General features: G+C 39.3%; 1 non-coding gene across 1 annotated transcript; it reads left to right on the top strand.

The window, feature by feature from the left end:
* The first annotated feature begins 472 nt into the window (after window positions 1–472).
* Window positions 473–545, top strand: TRNAR-UCU (transfer RNA arginine (anticodon UCU)). Its single transcript has one exon. It is a non-coding gene; the product is annotated as a tRNA-Arg (tRNA).
* Window positions 546–17,089: the final 16,544 nt, after the last annotated feature.

Raw genomic sequence — 17,089 nt, 5'->3', positions numbered from 1 at the left:
GAAAAATTCTTTTGTTTGAACTCTCAAAATTTCCCAGAAATGCCAAGAAATTTCCCACTTGGGCAATTTTCCCACGAATTACCATCACTGATCGCAATGAATTTCTTTTCAAGAGAAATTTTGATTTTTTTTTTTCTTAGCCTCCAAACAGCATTCAGCAGAAATTAATTACACTCTGTAATAACACAAAAATATTTCCTTCCGATATTTTAATTTATTTTTTCTAATACTTTTTGCATCAAATAAATTTTTGATCGTCTGGGGGGGGGGGGGCATAGGGTGCCTCGTGCCTTCCTCGTACGGCTGATCTCAATATGCGTTAGGAGCTGGGGGCAGAACTGACGAAATTTTGTTGACAAGGGGGGAGGGGGTCAAAAAGGGCTGAAAATCCGCTAACGTTAATATTGGAATGACCCCCATTTGTAAATACGGTATTAAGATCGCTTTCAAATGTTGACGTAATTCTCCTGAAGTCCCTGTAGCGCAGTGGATAGCGCGTTGGACTTCTAATCCAAAGGTCCCGGGTTCGAATCCCGGTAGGGATGGTGTTTTTTTTTTTTCCCCGTCGCAGTGCAGGATCTGTGTGTGTATATATTGCATATTCTGTAAAAGGGAAGGGATACAAAACTGCCCATCACTGTGGACGGAGGCTTCGTTTCCCGTCGCAGTCGAAGCGCTGTATATATGTAATTTGTATGCATTGTGTATTTGGACCATTCTCAAATCTCTCCCACTTGAACATGCCAGCTTCTTCTTTCTTGCCCACACTTCTTTTTGAAATCCCAGGCTGTGTGTGGTCTCCGGCCCTTATGTGCCACTGGGCGCACGTGCAATTTTTCTCCCTAGTCATTGGATTCAGTCACCCATTTTCTTCAAATGGCTTGTACGTTGCATCGAGTTGATGGCTGTCTTCATGGGGAGAACGACGCGAGTAATTCGAAACTTGGGAGCCACCACTATAAATCTTTGCTAACTTTTCCGACACAACTCTGCCTCTTTTGGGGTAACGGAAGTAAGGTGCTTCGCATCAGTCCGGGGTTGTGAGCGGTTCCATCTATCTATCTCCCCCCCCCCCTTCCGCAAAAATATTTTAAAATTGGGGGGGTCAAAATAGATCTATTCGGGGGGAATTTTATTAGCAAGGCTACAAATATTTAGGAATATTTTGTGTTTAGGAATTTTTGCATATGTACAGTCGAATCCCGTTTTAACGAATACCGTTATAGCGAAAATCTCGTTTTAACGAACACTTTTCTAATCGCCCAAATAAATTTACATAGGAACAATGTAACCTGGAATTCCTTTATAACGAAATTTCGTTTTAACGCGAAGCGATTCCTCCGGTCTCTTGGCGTTCGTTATAACGGGATTCGACTGTATATCCATTATGTATTTCTACTTTATAGATTGACTTCAGACTAAATTTATAGTTTAAATGCTTTTTATGAATAATGCCAATTTTCGGAGACTACCCAGGGATATGACCTGTAACGTCTACGCGCAGGGCCGTCATTTCAACTTTTTACAGGGGGGGGGGGGGCAAAACTCATGTACTCTATGTATATATATATATTATATATACATTGAGGATGCCCCTCTCCCTAAATGACGGGCCTGCGTCTAAGGGTAGTTCTGGGATTCCAAAAGTAATTATCACTTCTTCCTTCAATATTAATTAACTTGAATTCTTTATTTCTTCATCTGTGAATTTTTTCCCCAACTGTCAGTGTCCCCATTACCCAGGGTCGCAGCTAGAAACAATTTTCTTAGAGTAGGCATGTGGGTGGGCAGACAGAATAATGAACTTAATCATGTGATAAGCAAGTAGCTACATCACTTGCCCCTTTGTGTATAAGTTAATTATGTGATAAACTAAAGACCATATGACCCCAACCTAGAAGAAGGTATTTTCTAGCTTGTCTGCCTTTATACGCCTACCGATTTTTTTTTCCCAGGAAATACCTGTAAATATTGGGGGCCCCAAACTCTTCGTTATGACCTTTCCTTATCGGTTTCAGAGAGCGCATCAGCACGAAGAAAATGTTGAAAGTAAACTATGTTACTCTCCCTCTTATTGCGTAAATTTTCTCGTCAATATCGTAAAAGCACCCAAGTCCCGGAAATGAACTCTTAGTCATAAATTGGGACCCCATATGCTATTAAAGTTCCTCAATTAGACTTAAATACAAATTTTTCAGATCTGCCCTCTATATTCGACAGACACATTTTAAATAGCGCTCAAAAAGTTACCTAGCGCCCCGTTACCTATGCACACTGTATATTAAATATAGTACGGACTTACGTGAAATATTGTGTTGTGTTTAAGCCAACTCGCTCGTTGCTTCGTTCGCCTGCGAGAGAGAACGGCCACATTATGAACCAAAAAACCACTTGAAGGTAGCTTGTCATCCAACGAAACGTCAGATTTTCACCGTATCGAAATTTAAGTCACCAAACTGATAATTTTCTTATTTGAAAATCGATTATTTATATTTTCTGATGGGCTTGATGAATGCTGATGATGAATCATTATTAGGGATACGTAAATTTCGTATTTACGAAATAACCGTGATAAATGCGAAATTTGCCAATTTTAATGAGTAAATGCAAAAATTCGAATTTTTACTACTTTTCTGCGAAATCTCGATAGTTAAAATTTTATCGTTAATTTTTCCGTGTGTTTCCAAACTATAATTGACAGCTTAAAAGAATACGAAACTAAATATGAAAATAAAGGATTTAGTAGCAGACTCAGCGCGTTACATGAATGCGTGCTTCAAATTATTGAAAACACTTCTTGGTGACAACATTTTGCACTACCAATGCTGTTGCTGCTGCTGAATCAGACATGCACTACTAATGCTGGGTGCATAAAGTGAATCTTGTGGGTGACGCATTCATTAAAGAATTCAAAGAATTTAATTCTGTTGTGGCCAAGACGAAGATAACTGTTTTAGCACTGAAGAAAAAATGAGCAGTGTGTATTTAAGCTACCAAAAAGAAAAACAAAGTATCACTGTATAAGTAGGCTATTACTGGCAGTAAAATTCTTCCCGACGCCTGTGGTAATCAGGCAGAATTCGTGGTTCAAAGGTGTCATTCATCTGAGCGAATATCATATAATTGCTGCTTTCTCAATAAATATGAAGACGATTACTCCAGCATAAGTTTCTGTAAAAATAAGTTTTGACAATGAAATTCTAGCTCCTTAATTACGGGTTCAGTTGACTTTCGTTTCCGAGTTCTGTAAGAAAATTATGCTAATCTCGCTTATCCGACATGAACGGGCCGGCAGAACGTCGGATAATACGGAGGTGTTAAGGAAAAGCCTATTTTAAACGTCAAACTATGTTATAATTTTGCACATTACGAACCTAATCAAAACAGAAAAAATTTGAGAAATGAGTGGCCAAGAAAAAAGTAGAATGGGAGAAGGGCGGCAAAATTTGTGTAACCCTAAATAAATCTGCCTCTGCCGAAACAGTAAGGGACTAGGTCAGCGAGTGACCAAAAGAGTGATCTAGAGAGTTTGCAAGCACGTGAGTGAGCAAACGACTGACTTAAAGCGTGAGCAAGCATGTGAGTGAACAAAAGAGTGACCTACAGAGCGAGGGAGCAAGTCAGTGAGTTACCTAGAGCGTGTGCAAGCATGTAAACAGAGCCGCAACTAGGGGGGAGCAGGCGGGTCTCGTGCCCGGGCGCTAGACCCGAGGGGGCGTAAATTTAATTCTGAAACCTCTCCTTCAACATTACAAGGGGGCGTCAAAATGCGCGCTTGACCCGGGTGACCAAGCATTTAGTTGCGGCCCGGCATGTGAATGACCAAAAGAGGAGAATGATCTAGAGCGCGTGCCCGCATATGAATGACCAAAAGAGTGATCTAGAGCGCGTGCCCGCATATGAATGTCCAAAAGAATGACTTACTAGAGCATGTGCAATCGCGTAAATGATCAAAAGAGTGACGTATAAAGCAAGGAATAATGCTAATGAGTGACCAAAAGAGTGAACTAGAGAGAGTAAAAGCACGTGAATGATGAAAAGAGTGACTTAGAGATTGTAAAAGCATGTGAATGACCAAAAGAATCGCCTAGAGCACAGTTACCCAACCTTTTGAAGTTCGCGGCACCCTTCCTTGAATACAGAGACAACAAAAATCACCGAGTGAAAATACATCAATAGAGAGTTTTGTTCGATTAATCATTAATGTGAAACTTTTAATTGATGCTTAGAGCACGGACACTTGATACCGGTAGTACTCGATCAGGCCTTACAGTTGGCAAGGAGAAACACATATCGTCCTCAAGGCCTTGCAGTGTATTTATTGCTTTGTACGACGAAAAATGTAAAGAGAAAAAACTACTGTCTCCACATAATCAGGAAAGGGTTGCTCGTATATATGATATGATGTTGAAAAGGGTGAAAGTGCGTTAATTGCTTTCTTCATTACATTAAGTTACTCTTCTCTCAATCCAAGCCGAAAAACCGCCATCGACACCTTACTCTTGGTGAACTTACCTTTGAGTGTGGAATCGGCTCAAAGATCAATAAATTCATCTGGTTTTCGGCAAGCAGTGAAATCTATTTCCCCCGCACTGTCTGCGAAATCAAATGGTGAGACAACCCAGTCGAGATTCTCAGTGGAAAGAGATGGAAAGTACATACCTATTGCATCTTGCAATCTTCATGAGTAGAGATGTGAGGTGAGAATATTCTCCTGGATGTAAAAATTGGAGAATAATCGATAATATTTTTCTTTTAATTTAAATTTTTTTACTAATTTTATTTATATTGTGAAATATAAATCATTTTTCATTGCCTGAAACATTTACAACAAAACAATTTTTGGTATAATCACCCCCCCCCCCCCAATGACAACTTTTAGTTCGAGAATATTCTCCAGGTCATGATGAGAGGTTTTAAAAGTTTGGTTATAAAGATTCCAGCAACCTTTAGATTAAAACCTTAAAAAATTATTTTAAAATTAGATAAATTTTCAGAAATTAGTTCACAACAAAAGAAATTAAATCAAAGTTGATTGATAAAGAAAGCTATTCTTATATAATCACCTTCATTCTAAGATGATACAGAACTGTTTTCTTCATTGTACATATACTTAAATTCTGTATCATTCACATTTCTTTAAAGGTTGTGCAGTTCAGCCCTGTGGGTTTAGTTTTCTTACTTTCAGACTTTAATATTGTGGTCTACAAACTTCAATATTCATTGTCGTCTTGACGGGAAAAGAGACCAGGGACAGAGAATATTTTTGAGAATATTCTCTCAAAGGACTACTATTATAAATTACTAGAGAATATTCTTATCGAAAATAATTATTCTCAAGTTATTTATCGAGATTATTTATTATAATACATGTTATTACGTATATTCTTGATAATACTCTCTGGAAAAATTTCAGTAACTGAAGAATATTCTCATTAAAGATTCATTCTCTGGAAGGACTATTATTAATAACTGAATAATTCTTTTTATTTTCTATAAGAATATTCCCCAGTAATTTATGAAAGTAGTCTTTCCAGAGAATGTTGTTAAAGATATTATAAATAGCAGGAGAATATTTTCATCAAGAACTTATAAGAATATTCTCAAGTTATTTATAATAGTAGTCCTACCAGAGAATATTCTCGAATATTCTCCTTGATGGGAATATTCTCGAGAATTTTACATCTCTATTCATGAGTGTTGTTGAAAAATGAAGTCTTTCAGCTTATCCGAAGATGGTGTCGTCACCCTCCGCTATTATTACGGAGGTTTCGACAGCTGGCTGATGCGAAGATAAATCCAAGAAAGAAAATTCAACTGTCTTTGAGGGAAATTTTGAACCTACGTCCTCTCATTTGCCGGTTGAGCGCACTATACAAAGCCAACGAATCATCTTTCCTTAGAGCTCGTGTACTCTGAACGGGGCCAGACATCGACAACCAGACTCAGGCAAAAGCTCACATTGCTGACACTGCAACCATAGATGGCGACTTATCAGATAAGTCTGTCATGCATGAGAGTAATTTATTCGACTTGATTTATTTTGAGACCTTAAGTGGACTGTAATATTTTTCGATTTATCTCCATAATATCTCTCAACACACTAGGGTGCCGGAGCACACTGGTTGGGAAACACTGGCCTAGAGCATGAGTAAGCGTGTATATGATCGAAAGCATGGCCTATAAAGCAAGGAATCATGTCAGTGAGGGACTAAAAGAGTAACCCAGAAAGTGTAAAATCATGTGAATGACAAAAAGAATGATCTAGAGCAGTGTTTCTCAACCGCCGTGACATTATTCATACCGGGCCGCGACTGATCTGCCGTTTCCTTCCCCCCCCCCATTCATATTCCGTTAATCATGTGTTTGACCGGGCCTTCCACTTACAAAAATAAATGAAACCGGGCCGCGGGCTCTCAAAGGTTGAGAACCACTGATCTAGAGAGCGTGCAAACATGTGAATGAACAAAACAAGTGTGCAATCATGTGATTGACTAAAAGAGTGACTTAGAGACACGGGTGTACTTGTAAGAGTGAGGGGAGGCCAAGTAGGTTGTAGCAAAGGGTGGCGAATTCGAGGAAAGAGTAGTCAAGAAAATTTGACTAGAAAGAAGGAAGGGTGGCAAAATTCGTGTAGCCCACAGGTCATGGCCCCCACATCCTGTAGCGGGGCTCTTACGCTGGGATCTTTTGTGGGCCCCTTCTGTAGTTAATTTATAGCGTGCAAAGACAAAAAAATGATAATCGTCCCGGGCCCTGTCAGCCCCCCCATGTGGGGGCCATGCCACAGGCGGCTAAACCATAAATGCGCCTGTGTATTTGCAAGTATGTGACGCAACAACTTCCTATAGCAGCTCCGGATGGCGTCTGCGCACCTATGTGATTTTGGATTGTTATCGTATGCCTGAACTGCTCTTTCAGTTTGGCGACGTTTTTTTTGAAACACCCTGTATAGTGTTGTCTGATTTTCCAGTGCTGCCATCTATATTTCAGAAGCGAAGTAAAATGATTAGATATTTTACCGTTGTAGGCATATTTGCTCTGTGGCGAGACTTTTTAACGGGGAGATCGGTTCTCATTCATGCCTCGAAGTTGGGAATCATACGAAACTAACGTGACCGCTCGACCACCATAGCGGCTCATCGCTAGGGAGCTGGAGTTTAGAGCGGCTGCTTTATTCAGTCCAACTTGCTGGATGCTGCAAAACCGTCCCGTAACTACAGTTAGGATGAGCAACTTTCGCTCAATAGGTCATCCATTCACTCAATGGATCGCTCACTCAATAAGCCATTCACTCACTCACAATCACTGGTCACTCACTAGAACGTTTCCGCTGTCACTACGCCACTCACTCACCAATTCGTATTGTCATTCACTCACTCATACGCTCACTAACTTTTTTTATTGATTCCTCACTGACATGCTAATTCACTCTCATTTGCTCATTCACTAGTTCATTTGCTCACTGACTTGCTCATTCACTAGTTCATTTGCTCACTGACTTGCTCATTCACTAGTTCATTTGCTCACTGACTTGCTCATTCATACACTCATTTGGTGACTTAGCCACTCACTTGCTCATCAACTCACTCATTTGCTCACTGACCTGCACATTCATACGCTCATTTGCTTACTTTCTCATTCACTCACTCATTTTACCCACTTGGTCACGGATTCACTCAATGGTGCGGAATTGTTTTTCGGTGAATATGTACTTGTACCGTGTGGTGATGAAAAGGAAATCGTACATGCTTGTGCAAAATGATTGAACGCGCATTCTTGTCCAAGCTTGCAGTTATGTGTGCAGACGCCTTCAAAACACCACCTGATGATGCCAACCACTAGCGTTGGGAAAACGTTGAGAAGAAAATGAAACAATCCAAAAGCACTGGCTCCTAGAAACTTTTTCAACTGACTATGTACGCGAATACCTTACAACAGCTTCAGAAGATGTTCGAAAAATATGTCTATAATCAACATGTGTTACATGGTCCCCACATCCTGGATCAGCCCCCCCCCCCCTCCCCAGACCAGACTTTTCACGGGCTCCCTTTATAGGGAATTATGGCAAGAAAAAACAACAAAATGATGAGAATCGTCCCGGGCTGGAGCTCTGACAGTTCCCCCCCCCCCCGTTGTGGGGGACATGATGTGTTAAGCATGGTCAAATTTCAAAAATTCCTTTTTCCCATAAACATCTAGATATTTATTTTCAACCATACCGTCGCCACAATGGTGGTCGGCCGAAGTTGGTTTTTTGTGGTTCCCAACTTCGACGTGCAAATGCGAGACGATCTCCCAGTTAAAAAGTCTCACCACACAGCAACATCCAGAGATGCCATCGACGCGTTATAACTCGTCAAATACCCGGAATTTCGGAAAAGGACGCGTAAAAATTTTGTTCACGCGTCGTCCGGGAAGCGTTCTTTCCTAGTTCTAAGAAAAAAAGTAGAGAGGAAAATACCTAACTTTTCCCTTTCTTTTTTTCACAATGTATCATGATCGCACGACCTTGAAAAACTGGTTTTACAACTTTGTACACTGTACTCTATTGATATACACGCGAGTTGTCGAAGAATAAGACAAGGGATATGTAGTTGTTTCCCCGAACGAGGGGCCGTGTAGTTGTCAAATTTTGGAGTTTTTATTCCCCTGCGGATTTTGACCCCTTCCGGTTACATACTGGAAATAACGGTATTTTCGCGGCTATCTGCCGGCATTCAAAGACACAGCATTCTATACGGCGTAAATTCGTCTTGTTCCTACAACATTGCGAATGCGCATTTTTTTTTTTTTTAATCGTAAGGGATTGCCCGTTCAAATTGTAAAACATTCCCGATATCGTAGAAAAAAACCGAATCTAAAAACTCGACCATGTCATGTAGCTGCTATGTGGTAGTCACGTTTCGTAAATCGCATCGCGAAAATCACGGGTGTGTACAATCATAATCGGCTTTTGGAGGGGCACAGGATCTAATTCTTTACAGGTGGAATAAAATGATCGTTTATATTAATATTTTAATTCTCTACAAAAATATTTTTCATTTTTGATCTCCGGGGTGGGGGGGGGGGAAAGAAGAGGCTCCTTATAACACTCCCCTCCCCAACCAAATTTTTCTTTTGGTGAAAATCCGAGTTTGGAAATTGCAATTGCGCAATGATATAATCGGCTAAAAATGTGATTTTCTAAAGATTTCAAATTTTGAGTTGGCTATTAATTTGGAAAACTTCTGGTTGTGCCACGGCGATCACACAGACCTACAACACAAATATATATGCATACATTAAACTACTTCAAATGCACGCAGTTTGGAGGATAGATGCAGGGCCGCAACTGGGAGGGAAGGAGGACAGGTGGGTCTAGTGTCCTAGGTCTGGACTAGAGTCGAGCACCAAATTTACCTTCATATTTGAGAAAGTATCTAGTTACAGCGCTAGATAGATGGCACCACCTACTGAACACACAAGACGCCAAATGCAGGGCACACACACATAAGCACACTGTTAAGTTTCTCCAACACAAATCTCTGACATAGCTCCCATATTCAGGTGTTAAAATATGTGGCAGTTAAATGGCGACAGATCAGAATGGTGGACCATCAGGGAAGGAAAATGAAATCATTTTACTAGGAAAACCAAAGTATGAATAGGGAATCGGAAAATAAGTGTCTGAGAGAGGGGAGAGAGAGAATCTCTAATTTTTGCTTCAAATTTGATCAGAAGCTATTGAAAGTGCTACGATTTTTTTAACGAAATGTAAAATTAGACAGAAGGGAATTTATAGATTGATTGATTATGAGCAAATATATATATAAATGCGTGCCTTCAACTGTTAATTAAAGTGGATCCTGCTTATAACATTTTTCAAAAAACGTTGTAAATAAGAAACTTTAAACAGGAAATCTTAATGAGAATTACTTATTGTTAGGACCATGAAAATAAGTTGTACTAAGTGGAAAAACGTTATAAATGGGATCAACTGTATATTTGTTTCAGATTTATTACATGTGCGGAATTACATACGTTAAATTCTCAGCGTTAATGAGCTTCTTTGCAAGCTTTTCCTACTAGTAGACAGTGAAAGTAAATGAACCTTTGGATAGAACATGTTTTTAGAAAGGAATTACTTATTCACAGATACCTTCTTCTCCTACCCAGAACATGACAAACCGCTCAGTCTCAACGAAGAAATGTAAGCAGGTGATCAAAACCTGGGACATGCTGGAAGAAAGTTCATAGAGATACCAGTGAATTATGGGGGGGGGGGGGCAGGCATAATTTTTTTCAAGATAAATTTATTTTTGACAGGGACCCACTTTCACTCAAAAAGGACCCAGATTTTTCGAATAACCTGGGTCCCAGGTAAATTAGAGTACAGTGGAATCTCTGAACATCCCTACAACGGTACAATCATTCAATCATCACATTTCACTCATAGTTAGCAAAAACGATGATTGATGGCGGCACTCACATAACGAGCAATACAATAGAAACAACCTTCACGTTAGGTTCACTACACGTACACGCGCATTCCAGCACGTACCAATTTGTTAGAAGTTCTGCTGAGAAATGTGGACGAGGAGAGAAATTTCGAAAAGTGTAGACGTAAACCCCTTCGCGCACAGGTAACAAATTTGGACCGATCTGTATTTGAATTATCGGGGCTAAATCTCAAAAACCGGTTTCATTGTTCGCATGTTAGTAATTGAATGGGGGGGGGGACGCAGTAAATTTCTGTTTCGTAATTTTTCAGAGGAAAAAAAGTCCGTCGCAATAATAAACAATTTAGGAGGAAATGATATCGTCGAGGAATAAATAATTTACGCAGAAAAACGATGCAAAAAGGGTGAAAAGTGCTAAAGTGAACAGAGGGGGGAAAAAACACTTCCGTTCTTAGGGGTAAATATAAAGCTTTGCGATGATAAGAAAAGAGTAAGAAAACAGGTGGAATGAGAATTTCTTCTATTAGCGTTTTTTGCGAATGAATTTCCCGCGTTTTCTAAGACAATGTCTCGTACCTATAGACGCCTTTAGGGGTGGGCGACAGGCAGGGACGGGCTTATTATTTTGGCGGCCCGGTGCAAACACAAAATTGCGGCCCGCTCCGAACAGGGATTTTCCAATACTACAGGGTGTCCACGGGTACTCTGGTGCCAGGGAACGACTGTAAAACTCCTTCGTAGTCATAAAAAAAATGCCATTTGGCAATAAATATGGACAAAAGTGTCTGCTTCCCAGTTAAAAAAAATTGCAAGTGGCACTTGAAAATTTGGTTCTCTCAGGGCTAGAAAACCGATTATCTACCCAGGCCCTCAACCTTAGAGGTCCTCTATCTTGGACTAGCCTCCTGGGAGGTGAAGAGAGGAAGTTGTCTCTTGCGCAACAGCTTTGGGCGCGAGTGCTCATCAATCTATCTTGGACTGAATTTTAAGCTATTGCTTTTCTAAGAAGTTGAAGTCAAAATACACGCGACGTATTTACAGATCATTCGTATGACCTAATGCACGTTGAAAACAATTCCATATCATCCAGGAGACCCACGACGGGTCTCCTGGTCATTTCGTATCACGGGTTTTACGGTCGCGGCACAGTTCTATATCGCCCAGAAGACCCGCGGTGAATTTACAGATCACTCGTATGACCTATTGGACGTCGTGGGCAGTTCCATATCATCCAGGGGATCATCGTGGGCAGTTCCGTAACACTAGGGGGGGACCCATGGCGTATTTGTAGATGACCCGTACGACCTGTTTTACGGTCTTGGCACCGTGCCGTATCACCCAGAGAACCGTTGGCATATTTACAGATCATCATGTGATCTATTGTATAGGTTTGTCCAGCCGTGGGTCGTAATGGTATCACATGATTAAGTTTACTATTATGTCTGCTTTGTACCTCATCTTCGAAAGTAACTTCTTGCCACGGTCCTGGGTTATGAAGACACAGAAAGGAATTCAGAGGTAAAGTAATATAAAACATATTCAGGTTAATTAATATTTTGGGAAGTGGTGGTAAATGGATTTTTAGAATCCCCACATAAAACTACTCGTTCCCGGGTTATATCCGTGTAGTCCAGAAAATGAAAATCATTAAAAAAAATGTTTAAATTATGAATTTACTCGGAAATTAACCCAATAAATAGAAAGTCATGGTACCTCCACGTCCTGGAGCGGGCCCTTTTATGCCGGGATCTCTTGCGTGCCTCAAGGCCAGGCTTTTCACGTGGGAGGGATCTTATTTAAAGTGAAAAAAACTAGAAATTATGAGAATTGTTCCGGTCCCCAGGGCTGGTAACCTGTCAAACGTATCTCCAGACACATTGAATATGATCCAAGCCATTTCTAAAGGCTCGAATTCGTGCACGTAATCTGATGATGAAAAAGTAGACTAATTTTAGAAGCGTTCTAATTTATAATTAAAAGTTTGTTTTTAATAAAGTGACGTTTTGTCAAACTAATTTTAGTTTTAAGTAATTGTTAATTTTATGACAAATTGCAATTTGTTTTTGGTTTTTTTAATTGAAATTTAAAAAATCGGTCTTTTTAATCCCATTTGGTTACTATACTATACGCACCGAAAGATGGCGCTCTACAAACTTGAAATGCAGTCTTTCCACAGAGAATTTTGCGCAAAATACCACAGTAGATTATTTGCGGGTATGACCAGGGCCGCAACTACGCACTTTTTCAGCCGGGGCAAGGATGCATTTTGGCGCCCCTCCCCCCCTGGAGGTAGGGTTGCCGGATTTAAAAAAACGTTTGGGGAGCACAATTTTCCGGTGAACCATTTATTTAAATGATAAATAGCAGCAACTACTGGCAAAAACCATCATTAATGATAGTTTCCCCATGTGTTAACCTGCAATATTCGTTGCTACTACACACACATACTGAACTTTCAAAACTCTTTCTTCACCAGGATTGTTCGTCCAAGAAATTATTCTTTTTGCTGACCAATGTGCCCTTTAATAATTTGTTTTTACCTGAGAGTACCTATTACTCTGCGCGGAATGACAAAACAACATGGTACCAGAGCCATATAGGTACGACCCGGGGGCTTCGGGTGCATAGGGGAGCCCTCGTTGAAATTGTTACCCCTGCGCCAAATGGAGCCAGCGTTATTATTTTGGACAGGAAACAGAAATATAAGTATTTTGTACAGGAGGAAGTAAAATAACTTTTTCAATAAGTCATAGATAATGAAAATATTTACTTGTGTGAAATTTATTTAAATTCATTATTTGAATTTCAATTTATTTTTCCGTACATGAAAGTATTATAGGGCATTATAGAACATGTATGATTGTTGATACAGGTGAGAACATTGAACAATATAACAGTAAAAAAAAAACTGAACATGTACAGTCGAACCACGAAGAAAAGGGCATAGAAATGCCCTGACGAGCTCCGGGGCCGATTAGAAGGGTTGGCAAAAACAATCAGAACAACGAAATGAAAAAGTCAGAAAAAAACATAGATTGATGCTATTACAATGAGGAAAAAGAAGGAAATATACTACATCTCTGATGGCCGTTGTGTTAAATAGATTTTTAGACGGGTCTTAAACATGCGTAGGCTATTGATTTCTCTTGAAGTGGCAGGTAGCATATTCCAGCATCGTGGGCCCGTATTGTTTTCATAGTTGAAAAACATATTAGTGCGAGCCGCAGCTGGGTAAAGAACATTACAACTACGGGTGTTATATTCATGGATAATCGAAGTCAGTTGTATAATATCTGAGAACATGTGTAGTTTAATTGTCTTGAACATAAAAATTGAAAGAAGATAATCATGGAGTATATGAACAGGAAAGATATTAGTATTATTGGAGTGGGAATGAGATGAGAAATTGTTCTCAGGAAGCGTTTCTGGATGGTGGCTAGATTATTCAGGTTTTTGGACGATGTACGACCCTAAATCAAGTGACAGTAAGTGAGTGTGGGAAGTATACGAGTATTGTACAGTAAAAGTTTAATTTTTAACGGAATGATAGCAGATAACTTGGCAATGACACCCGTTGCCTGTCTCAGTTTAATACGGGTGTTATGTATATGGTCATTCCATTTTAAGTGAGAATTGAAAACCACACCCAGGAATTTTACTGAAGAATCGTATTGAATTTCAAAATTATTTATGGAAACTGGTTGGACAACAAGAGGAATCGGCTTGTTAATTTGTCGAAATAAGATACTTTTGGTTTTTATGTGGTTCATTGGTTTTGTTGCAATTCTTTAACAATCGAAAATTTTGTTGGCGTAGTGGTTAGTGACAAAAACTGTGGAAGAGGATATAAGAAGACTTGGGTCATCCGCGTACAAAATCAAATCAAGGCCACCCTGATTAAATTCAATATCACCCAAGGAGACCACCAGGTCATTTACATATATGTTAAAGAGTAGGGGGCCCAAACAGGGGAATCCTGGGGACCCCAATATCACAACTTACTAAGGGTGACTTAATGTTATTTATTTGTGCATATTGTTTACGGCCTGAAAGATAACTAGCGAATAGTAGAAGTGGGTGTCCTCGAATTCCAAGGTGATAGAGCTTTGTTCTTAAGATATTATGAGAGATAGTTTCGAAAGCTTTACTCAAGTCAAAGAAAGTGCCTGTACAGAACTTATTTCGGTCAAGATGGGTCTGTATGAAATTTAGGACCTGAAGGAGGGCAGTTTCCGTCGAATGATTTTTTTTCTAAACCCATGTTGACGGTGGGAGATTAAGTTAAATTGATTTAAATACGCGCGAGTTAAGTCACTTATAAAGAATTTTTTCGAAAATAGAATTAAAGCACGGTAAAATTGCAACGGGACGATAATTATTAATGTCTGAATGACTGCCAGATTTGTAGATTGTGAGATACGTGTAATTTTCATTAGATCGGGATAAGCCCCAGAAGAAACAGCGAAATTAAAGATTAAAGTGAGAGGTTCAGAAATTTGCTTTGCTGTTTGTTTGATGACATAAGGACAGATACCGTCGTTTCCAGAAACCTTTTTCGAAGCAAGCGATGAAATAATGGATTCCACCTCGCTCATTGCGATAGGCTCTAAAAACATGGTTGATGAATGAAATGCTATATAGTCCCGAAAAAATTTTCTGTGGTATTAGGGAAGTTAGTATATTGGGTATGTGATTATTAGAAAGGTTGCAAATTTGAGGGAAAGAGGATGCGGGAATGATTGTGGATCAGAAAATTTGGAGATTTGTCACGCTGATTACCGAGCAAATTGTTGATTTTATTCCAAGTTTCTTTAGTGTTAGAATTTTGAAATGTTGCAAAAAAAAAAAAATCTCTTTTCCGTCTGATTAAATCACTATGTAGATGGTTGCGAAATGTTTTAAAAGTATTCCAGTCATCAACGGAGCGTGTTCTAACAAACTTGGCGAAAAAAGTGTAATTCTCTTATTTATGTTTGATTGAATATCGTGAATCATCCAAGGTTTTCTGCATCGTCTGTTAGAACGATATGAAATTAATGGAAAGCAGTGTATAGTCCGCTGCACATGGACAAAAATCGACTATAGCCCGTGTTTATATTTGTTTCGTGTTGGAGATAGGACCAATCTAAGTTTGTTTAAATAGTTAAATGTTGGATTTTTTAAAAGAACGGATTTCTATATATATATATATATATATGCTATTAGATGGGGAAGAACAACAACTTTTCCAATCCACAACAGATAACACAAAAATAGGCAGGTGATCGCTGAGAGAATAGGACAAAATGCCCGATTTCAGTCTTACAGTTAGTGATGCATAAATCTAAACTCGTGTAATACGAGTTTGTTTAGTGATAGTATTTGACATTCCATGGCAGGCCAAAGTATCAATAAGAAGGTTAGTTTCATTAGACATGGTTGGATTGGATTTTAAATTTATTGGCACAAGGACCAATTTGGTCAAACTGCGCCAAAACAAATATAAAAATAAGAAAATTGTCCTTTTGTCATGTCAAAAACTAAAACTGTGCATGATAAAAAAGCAACATGAAACATAAAACAATGACATAAATTGCAAAAACTATAATTTGTCGTATAAACCAATGGCTTTGATGAACTTAAAAATGTGAGATGCATCACCATGGTCAAATAAAATGTCATGAAGTGAGAGATGATTCTGACCAAAAGCTGTCATAAAATGATGACGATGATGTGAACAAGTAAAAGCACTTTAGTGAAATTCATCTCAATGAATCGTTCCCTCAACCTTTCTGCTCCCCTACTTCTTGGGTGGGTAGAGGTTTCATCACCTGGTGGAGGCAGGTGATCGTCCTCATTCAGCAGCATGTTGCACACAAAATCAATCTTCTCATCAATGCAATATTGTGCAACACCACACATGCATTTATGATTTCGGATGCTGTTGATGGCTTATACTTCATGGTTCTGGCCTTGCTTAAGCACCTAAACCTTGACTTTAAAACACAGTTGCACCTTTTTATAACACACCGAGCAGAGGTATGGGCGGTGTTATAATCCCTTTCTGCGGCAGTTTGGGGATTGCAGACTGGTATCAAAAGCCAAGGTTCAAGGGGGTACCCGCTGTCACCTGAAAAGTAAATTATTCAATTACAATTCACAGAAATGAAAACAATAATGTATTTCTCAATATTGGCTGTGATATGGGGCGTCATTGAGGAAAATAGAGAAAAATAATACAAACCTAGAAGAATACCGGCTTGATCAGAGTGAAGGTGTCCATCCTCTAGCCTTCTCTGTATGACATCATTCCTCCAAATGAAAGAGTCATGGGTATAGCCAGGATATCTAGCATTTACATGCAAGATCCTCATATCTACATCACATATCTGTGAGAATACAAAAAAATTTGCTGTGCTAAGATAAAGATAAACCACGTCACTTCAACATAGTTTTGTGATTATTTTTATAGTAAGAAATTTTCAAAATCATATGGCTCACCAGCTCTGTGTTAATTGAGTGATAGAATTTTCTGTTCACCTAGGCATGTTCAGGATATCTGCTATCAGTCAATGGAGGTGCCTCGATTGCTACGTGTGCGCAATCTATAGCGCCCAGGAAAACCCAATTCTTGCATGAATCTCAGCAGTAAGTTCGAATACTCAGAC

The sequence above is a fragment of the Pholcus phalangioides genome, unplaced genomic scaffold (assembly GCF_987345545.1).
Source record: "Pholcus phalangioides strain wild (caught in Gottingen) unplaced genomic scaffold, Ppha-v1.0 ptg000017l_1, whole genome shotgun sequence".
Taxonomy (NCBI): domain Eukaryota; kingdom Metazoa; phylum Arthropoda; class Arachnida; order Araneae; family Pholcidae; genus Pholcus; species Pholcus phalangioides.
The sequence above is the reverse complement of the archived record's forward strand: the minus strand, read 5'-3'. Positions and strand labels throughout refer to the sequence as shown.